We start from the raw sequence: 9,516 nt of genomic DNA on the forward strand, positions 1-9,516 counted from the left end.
TTCTGCTTCTCCTGCCTATCCTTAGCTGCTTTCTTAATACGCTCTATCGCAACCTTGACAATTTCTGTGTGCCTCTGCTTTCCTGATCGCGGAAAATCTACCAGCTCCCTGACTCAATCTGGTGGTGGTTCATTCTTTAGTACCGTAATTGGTGATACACCAGTTGCTCCATGTGGTAGACCATTGAGGATGTCCTGAAAATCTTTGAGAAAAATACTCCAACTTCTATGTTGCCTATGGCAATAGATCTTACACAACTTTCCCAGATCTTTTACCACTCTTTCACTGGGGTTACTTGCAGCATGGTATCGGGATATGAACACCGGTTTTATCCTTCTTCTCTTCAGTGTGGTTAGCCATTGTCTGGATCTATATTGTGGTCCATTGTCAGCTATGAACTTTTCTACAGTTCCTACTTCTCGCAAAAAGCTTTTAACGATCGCTGCTGCCACTGCCCTTCCCATCGCACGTTTCAATGCGGTAAAAGTCACATACTTTGACACTAATTCCACTGCTACTAAAACATATCTATATCCCTGCACTGACTTAGGTAGCGGGCCAAACAAATCTGTTGCTCCGAATTCCCTCAATCTACCTGGCACTATCGGAAAAAGCGGTGCTTTGCATGAGATAGTTAACGATTTTGCCTTCTGGCACAATTTGCAACTACCAAGCACGTTCTTGATCCTCCTCTCCATACTAATGAAATAAGCTGATTCCCTTAACTTCTTACAGCATTTCCTTGCCCCGTAATGCCCGTAACTTAGGTGCGTGTACCAGATCAACTTGTTGACTATTTCATTTGGTATACACAACACCCAGTCCTGTGTGTTCGGATTTCTACGGTAGAAAAGTACCCCGTTCTGAATTGTATAAAAGCGCGCTATATTGGCATCTAAGTTCGCTCTAACTCTGTCCTTCACCATTCTCCATGACGCGTCTTTATCCTGCTCTTTCGTGATATTTGTGAGTACCGCCCCTATGTATTTCTCGAACGGCACGCCCTGCATATACAATATATCATATCTGTTCTCGTTGACCTCCTCATAAAAGCATTGACCATGACCTACTGGGTTCCTTGACAACGCATCTGCCACTATATTCTGTGGCCCAGGAATGTACATGACCGAAAAATGAAACTCCTGTAAATAGAGTGCCCACATAGCGAGTCGTCTATGGTTAAGTTTGGCCAACATCAGAAACTGTAGTGACTTGTGGTCAGTATAGATTTTAGTATGCCTCACATACAAATAGTATCTAAACTTACTAAAACCCCATACTATTGCCAAAGCTTCAAGCTCAGTTACCGTGTAATTTCTCTCAGCTTTGCTAAGCACTCGGCTCGCAAATGCAATAGGTTGTTGTATTACTTCTCCTCCTTGCTCTTGGAACAATGTTACCCCAAGTCCACTACGGGAACTGTCCGTGGCCATACAAAACTCTTTCCCTAGGTCTGGATGCCCGAGAAGAGGTGCCGATAGCAGTGCCTTCTTTAACGCCTCATACTCTTCCTGTGCGACAGGGTCCCAATTCCATACCGTTTTCTTTCCAGTCAGCTGACATAGTCTGGGTGTCGCTGCACCCCCCAATCTTAATGAACCTCCTGTAAAAATTGATTAATCCTAAATAACCCCGTAGCTGACGTTTTGTTCTTGGCACCGGAAAATCTCTGATTGCTTCGAGTTTGTCTGGATTTGGTCTTATTCCCTCTGGTGTCACAATGTGACCTAGAAACTCGATTTCTTTTCGTCCAAATTCTGACTTTCCCAAATTCACGGTTACCCCATGTCTCTCCAATGCACTGAGCAATATGCTTGACGTTCTGTTGTGGTCTTCCCAGTTTCTTTCGGCTATCAGGATCATCCACGTACTGTGTTACCTTATCTTTTATTTCATTAGGAATGACAGTATTTAGCGCTCTGATAAATGCCGCAGATGATACATTTAACCCAAATGGTAGTTTCCGGAATTGATACGATTTCCCGTAGCACAAGAAAGCAGTGTATTTTCTACACCCCCTATCTAACTCCACCTGCCAGAAACTCATTCTCAAATCAACTGAGCTGAGAACTCTGATCCCGTGGAACTTTTGTAGCAATTCGTCAAGTGTCAGCGGCCGATCTGTCTCTGGCTCTATTATCTTATTAATCCTTCTTGCGTCCAAAACTAATCTAATTGACCCATCCTTTTTTTCAACACAAACTAAAGGGCTGTTGTACGGACTGGATGCTGGTTCGATAATCCCTTGTTGTAGCATGCTTTCGATCTCAGCTTCCACTCGTTCTTTGTACACAACAGGTATCGGGTACGCTTGGGCCCTAAACTGTTTATGTGGCTTGACCTTGAATCTATACACAAAATTTCTTATTGTACCCGCAGCATGTTTAAATACCTTTCTATTCTCGTATAAAATTTTCTGCAATTCCCCGTAGACCGTGGTCCCTCGTAAATGCCAGATTTTCTCCCTGATCTCCTCCTCCAAACATTTATGAATTTCCTTCTTCTCTTGTTCGAACCCCATATTCTGTGCCTGTCTACCGGACTTTACTGCCAGACATAATGCTAAGTGTACGTTATCTTTACCATATAAGCAATCGTCTAATCTTAATGTAATTTCCTCCGAATCTCGTTTCAACTCCATCGAACCATTTCTCATGTTAACGACTGCTTTATATTGGTTCAAAAAATTAACGCCTAATATCCCTTCAACAGTTAGAGATGACACAATCATGAACACTGTACTAAACCTCTTCGCCTGGCACACAAAGTCTACCTGCGCTTGTAACTTCACCTCAATTCCCTTTCCTGTAATTGCCCCTCTCACTGTTGCCCTTTGCAATGGCAACGTTGGCCACGGTTTTGTAAGACTACAACACTTAAACATATCTTCCCTCAAAACACTCATTACACTGCCTGTGTCGATGACACAAGGTACGATTATATTATTTATTTCTACGCTAATTATTGGGTGGACTTCACTCCCCACATCTCCCACCTCCTCTAACAGATTCTCCCTTAGTTTTCCGTAATCAATATACCTAATATTTACCTCATTAATAGTCCTGGTTTGTACCCGTCTATCATGTAGTCACCTTCTTGTCCATCCTGGCAGGGTCGAAATTGTGAGAGGCACCCACATGCCTTGCTCATACTGTGGCATCAAGCAGTCAGGCCTGCAAGATGAGTGGCCTGCCAAGCGAGTGGATTCATTCTTATTTATCGAGTAACATGAACTCTAGTACTCACACTTAAGTTACAAGTTATCCTCCTATATGATTAATACGCAACGGAAACACTCATCTGACTATCAGTAATTTACAGAACTCTGACTGTACACTACGCACTGGCAATACCACATTTTCTTTTTGTCTTTTATTTAATGGCTTTTGTCAACACGTGGCCACCGCACTGAATATGAATGGCGCACACATTATAAATTCGGGACATTATGACAACATACAATTCGAAGGAAAAGTCCACCAATCTTTTTCTTTTCACTATCTTATTTATTCCGATAAATTCTCTAACCTAAACACACAAATTCTATAACCTACAACAATAACACATGAGAAATTCCGCCCAGTGGGCATGACTTTACATTGGTGAATCTCTATATTCTGGATAGGATGGTGGATCTTTTATTATTTCTCACACTTAGACTCTCACAATCATCATCACGAAACTTTCCTCCAGATCGAGCAGTACAGAAGGAACAAGCATAACCCACTAATCTTTTGAAACTACCTTGCTTCTCTCCCATGCAAACCACACATACCCAAATTACATGACATACATCACACTGCAATATGAAATACAAAACACTAAATAGTCACAACACTATCACTTTCAGCTTTCCCACTTCAATTAATATTTATCCCAGTTTCACACGACACTGCCCCACTTCGTATTTCTACTTTCCTACTATGAACTCTGGAGATATATGCACGTCTTCCTGTGCAATGCAAGCCAAGTGGCGTTGCTGGATAGACGGCCGACTCACCTTGCTTCTCTCTCAGAGTTTGAATCTAGCGTCACACGGAATCATATCACGCAAAGTAATATTAAGAACGTATTCATCACACACGCGAGTCCTCAACTGATACCATGGACGAGTACTTCTCTTTATCTTTTGTCTCATACACAGCTTGAGACTCACACAGTACTCACCACGTGGAAGTACTCGTCTCTAATTTCAAGTCCTGCGCACGCCATTTCTTAAATATTTCAACTTATGGTACACACGCTATTTCTTAAATATTTCAACTTATTGTACACACGCTAGTAATTCAGCTTAACTTAAGCACACGGAAGTATTTCAACTTATTGCTACACGTGGTTTCATTGTGACCGTTGGTCACTTCCGAAGATTACTACAATCCCATTAATATTACCTGCCTGCCATTTAATTCTCCCCACAAAAGTTCCTGAAATAGAGAAATTATTATTTCAAACTACTCTTAAATATTCCACATGCATACCATGTCTCCACTCTTTCGTCATTACGGAGCACAACTAAAACAGCTCTTAACAGCACAAGATCCAGCGGCAGAGTGCTGAAACATGGCCGTTCTCTAGGTCATCTCGCACCTCTGTCGAGGTGGGGGAAGACCATGCTACCGTATTGGTCAGCCACATTTCAGGCGCTCAAAGCTCCGGTAAGTTTCATCTCTTTGGTGCCACCAAAGGTGGCCAAAGGATCGTCTCAAAGATGATCATATATTCACATTCACTATCTGCGGTTAGCAGACGACCATACATTCATTCATTTCACAGATCTCACCAAACTGGATGTAGGGATTTATTTTGTGGGAGTGCACATGTGATCAATTAAATAAATAAATTGTCATTCTTTCCCACACTGGTATCTTGCTTCGCTGTATTAATTGAAATTGAGTTATTTTACAAAAAAATGTGTTGTTCTGACAAAAATAATGAAGTATGTTGTACCTATTTTCAATGTCGGGCGGTACTGTACCCTTTCACCGTTACTGTCAAATGTATGATCATATGAGGTATCATGTGAAATTTGTGACTGGCTTGAGGACTTTTTGGTAGGGAGGACACAACATGTTATCTTGCATGGAGACTCATCGTCAGATGTAAAACTATTTTTGAGTGCACCCCAGGGAACTGTGTAGGGACCTTTGATGTTCATGTTGTATATTAGTGAACTTGCAGACAATATTAACAGGAAATAGGGGAACAACACTTATGTCAGGGTATATATCACTATGTGGTGACCTAGAATTTTTTAAAAATAAGATTGAAGAACTGATGAGCATCTTCCATGAAGAGAAATCACCAATCATTGTATGTGGGGACTTTAACGTCAATATGTTGGTAGACAGTTCATTTAAAATTAAATTCCTCAATATTCTACACAGTTTCAACCTATATTCTAATATAGAAAGTCCTAAAAGAGTAAGAAAGACTTCAAAAAGTCTTATAGATAATATATTTTCAAATATAGAAGGCCCAGATACAGGAGTTTTGAATATTGACCTAGGGATATCTGATCATAACACATTTATTATTGAATTGCTCACAGTTCCAATACACACAAAAATAGTACATCACATGTATAAGAGAATTTTCTCTCCTGAAAACTGCAACCAGTTTGGAATCACACTCACTAACCAACCTTAGGCAGAAGTATTGTCACAAACTGATTCAGATGCTGCTTACAATGTTTTCTCCTCCCTGTTGATGAGAAATTTTGAAATGTGCTTTCCAAAGAGATTAGTTAAAATCAAATCATCTAGCCATAGACACACAAATTCTTGGATCACATCTGGCATTAAAAACTCTTCCAAGACTATGAAAAGACTAAACTCTGAAATTAAAACCAATACTGACCCTAATTTCAAAAACATGCTAGTAACTACAGAAAGATATATAGAATGGTAATTAATCTAGCAAAAGTATTAAGTAACGAAAAACTAATAAGAAGTCAGACAATAAATCAAGGACCACATGGGAAATCGTTAAAAGAGAGATAGGAAACAGTTCTAAAGACCAGGATATTGTACTTAAATTTAGTGATAAGGCTGAAATAAAGAAGGAAGTCTTGCCCAATTACATTAACAACTACTTTCTAAGTGTACCTGATAAATTAATCAAGAGCTTTACCAAAGAAGAGGAAACAACAGCAGCAAAAGTAGTCAGTAGAATGAAAATAAGTGCCACTAATAAATACGAAATACTAAAAGTAAATAAGAGTATGAAACCCAAAATGTCTGCAGGACTGGACGAAGTGCCAGTGACAATAATACAAAAAGTCTCCTCACAAATCTTGGAACCACTGGTACATATTGCCAATTTATCATTCAATGAAGGCTGAAAATTTCTAAGGTTAAACCATTATTCAAAAATGAGGATACACATAAGGTAGAAAACTATAGACCTATATTCCTCCTTTCACCTTAATTTTTTGAAAAACTGATGAAAATTAGACTCATAAGCTACTTTGACACCTTCAATCTTCTAAATTGTAATGACATGGTTTTTGTACAGGTCACAGCACAGAAACAGCTATACAGGCCTGTACAGAAAAAATTATTAGAAATTTAGACAATAATAAATGTGTTGGAGGTATCAACCTAGGTCTTTCCAAGGCCTTCGATGCAGTAGATCATCAAATTCTCCATGACAAACTGGAGCCAACAGGCATCAGAGGATTTGGAAGGAAATGGTTTGAATCCTGTCTCCAAAATAGAACACAGGTTGTGGAACTCACCTCATCTCAGAATAAGCAAAAAATAAAGTGTGTATCTGATGCTAAGAAAGTGGCAATATGTGTCCCTCAGGGCAGTGTTCTTGGCCCCCTATTATTCCTAATCTATATAAATGACATTGAAAGGCCCAACAGATAATCAAAAATTATGTTATTTGCAGATCATAAAAGCATAATTATAAGTGATGACAGCAAATCGTTATTCACTACAGCTGAAAAGGTTCTGAAGGGTGTGCAACAGTGGTTTTACACTAATAAGTTAACACCCAATTTAAAGAAAACAAATTAATACAGTACAGTAAAGTAAATGAGAAGGATGATCATCATTTATCATTGAGTGACCCTGAAATAGAAAAAGTCTGGTCTACAAAATTTTTGGACATATACATTGATCAGCACTGGAATGGAAAGACCATGTCACATACATATCCAAAACAACTCAATTCAATACATGTTTTGCACTGAGAATAATTTCTAGAGTTTGTGGGCGGAGTGTACAAGACTAGTGTATATGGTTTATTTCGATTTTATTGTATCCTATGAAATAACATTCTGGGGTGCAACTAAATGTCGCTTGAGAGAAGTTTTTAAATTACAGAAAAGGCCATTAGTATTATTACACACTGCTGTCAACAAACACACTGCAAGCCCTTGTTCATGCAGCTAACCATACTTACAGTACCATCTCTGTACATATTAAAAAGCATACTGCATACAAGTACACACTTGAATAGCTTAAGTGTAAATTCCGATCTTCATGACTACAATACACGTATCTGTAAGAAACTGCATGTAGAAAGAACAAGAAAAACAAAAACTCAGAAAATGTGAGCCACTATGGAATAAAGCTTTATAATGCTCTGCCACGCTGCAGCAGGGGAACAGAAGATAAAGGAAAATTTAAGTCACAATTAAAAACGTTTCTGATAAATGTTTTTGCATCATAGAGGTATATTTTGAATCCTTAAATCACTAATTGACAGTTGTATTGTCAATATCGTGTTGTTTTCATTGTCAATTCTATGTCTCGTTTATACTCTTTTAACTCTAAATTATGTGTAATAAGTGTTTTCCAAAATGTACTAAATATATACAGGGTTATTACAAATGATTGAAGCGATTTCACAGCTCTACAATAACTTTATTATTTGAGATATTTTCACAATGATTTGCACACACATACAAAAACTCAAAAAGTTTTTTTAGGCATTCACAAATGTTCGATATGTGCCCCTTTAGTGATTCGGCAGACATCAAGCCGATAATCAAGTTCCTCCCACACTCGACGCAGCATGTCCCCATCAATGAGTTCGAAAGCATCGTTGATGCGAGCTCGCAGTTCTGGCACGTTTCTTGGTAGAGGAGGTTTAAACACTGAATCTTTCATATAACCCCACAGAAAGAAATCGCATGGGGTTAAGTCGGGAGAGCGTGGAAGCCATGACATGAATTGTTGATCATGATCTCCACAACGACCGATCCATCGGTTTTCCAATCTCCTGTTTAAGAAATGCTTCTGCTTTAGCCTTTTCCATAAGATTTTCCAAACCGTCGGCTGTGGTACGTTTAGCTCCCTGCTTGCTTTATTCGTCGACTTCCGCGGCTACGCGTGAAACTTGCCCGCACGCGTTCAACCGTTTCTTCGCTCACTGCAGGCCGACCCATTGATTTCCCCTTACAGAGGCATCCAGAAGCTTTAAACTGCGCATACCATCGCCGAATGGAGTTGCCAGTTGGTGGATCTTTGTTGAACTTCGTCCTGAAGTGTCGTTGCACTGTTATGACTGACTGATGTGAGTGCATTTCAAGCACGACATACGCTTTCTCGGCTCCTGTCGCCATTTTGTCTCACTGCGCTCTCGAGCGCTCTGGCGGCAGAAACCTGAAGTGCGGCTTCAGCCGAACAAAACTTTATGAGTTTTTCTACGTATCTGTAGTGTGTCGTGACCATACGTCAATGAATGGAGCTACAGTGAATTTATGAAATCGCTTCAATCATTTGTAATAGCCGTGTATAAATCCATCACATACAGTACATGTTAAGAGATATGTAAAAGAACAACCCATTAATTCAATGATTTAATTTTCTACATATTATATTACATTTATTTATGTATTTTAATTCAATGTTTTAATTTTCAACATAATGTTAATTTTATGTGTTTGATAGAAATTTGCAACATTCTGCTGTGCATATTCAGGACAGTATTATGACAATTCCTATGCCATGTAAGTGATGCAAAGGATGATAATAAATAAAAAGAAATGAAATGAAAATGAAATAAAATCAGGCTTCTTGCAGTTGATGAAGTTATGTATATTGAAGTACTATCTGAAAGAAACTGCATAAATATTCAGTCAGATTTTGATAAGATTTCAAAGGGGCAACTTGCTTTAAATGTTCAGAAATGTAAAATTTTGCACTTTACAAAACAAAAAAAAGTGTAGTATCTGATGACTATAATATCAATAAGTCACTATTGGAACTGGTCAACTTATACAAATACCTGGGTATAACACTTAGTAGGGATGTGAAATGGAATGATCAGCCATGGGTAAAGCAAGTGGTAAACTTCAGTTTATTGGTAGAATAAGAGGTACATGCAGTCAATCTACAAAGGAGATTTTTTACAAATCACTCATGCACCCAGTTCTAGAATACTGCTCAAGCATGTAGGACCCATACCAGATAGGACTAACAGCGGATATTGGATGTATACAGAGAAGGGCAGCATGAATACTCAATGGTTTGTTTAATCTGAGGGAGAGTGTTACAGAGATAC

Source organism: Schistocerca nitens, chromosome 4 (genome assembly GCF_023898315.1).
Source record: "Schistocerca nitens isolate TAMUIC-IGC-003100 chromosome 4, iqSchNite1.1, whole genome shotgun sequence".
Taxonomy (NCBI): Eukaryota; Metazoa; Arthropoda; class Insecta; order Orthoptera; family Acrididae; genus Schistocerca; species Schistocerca nitens.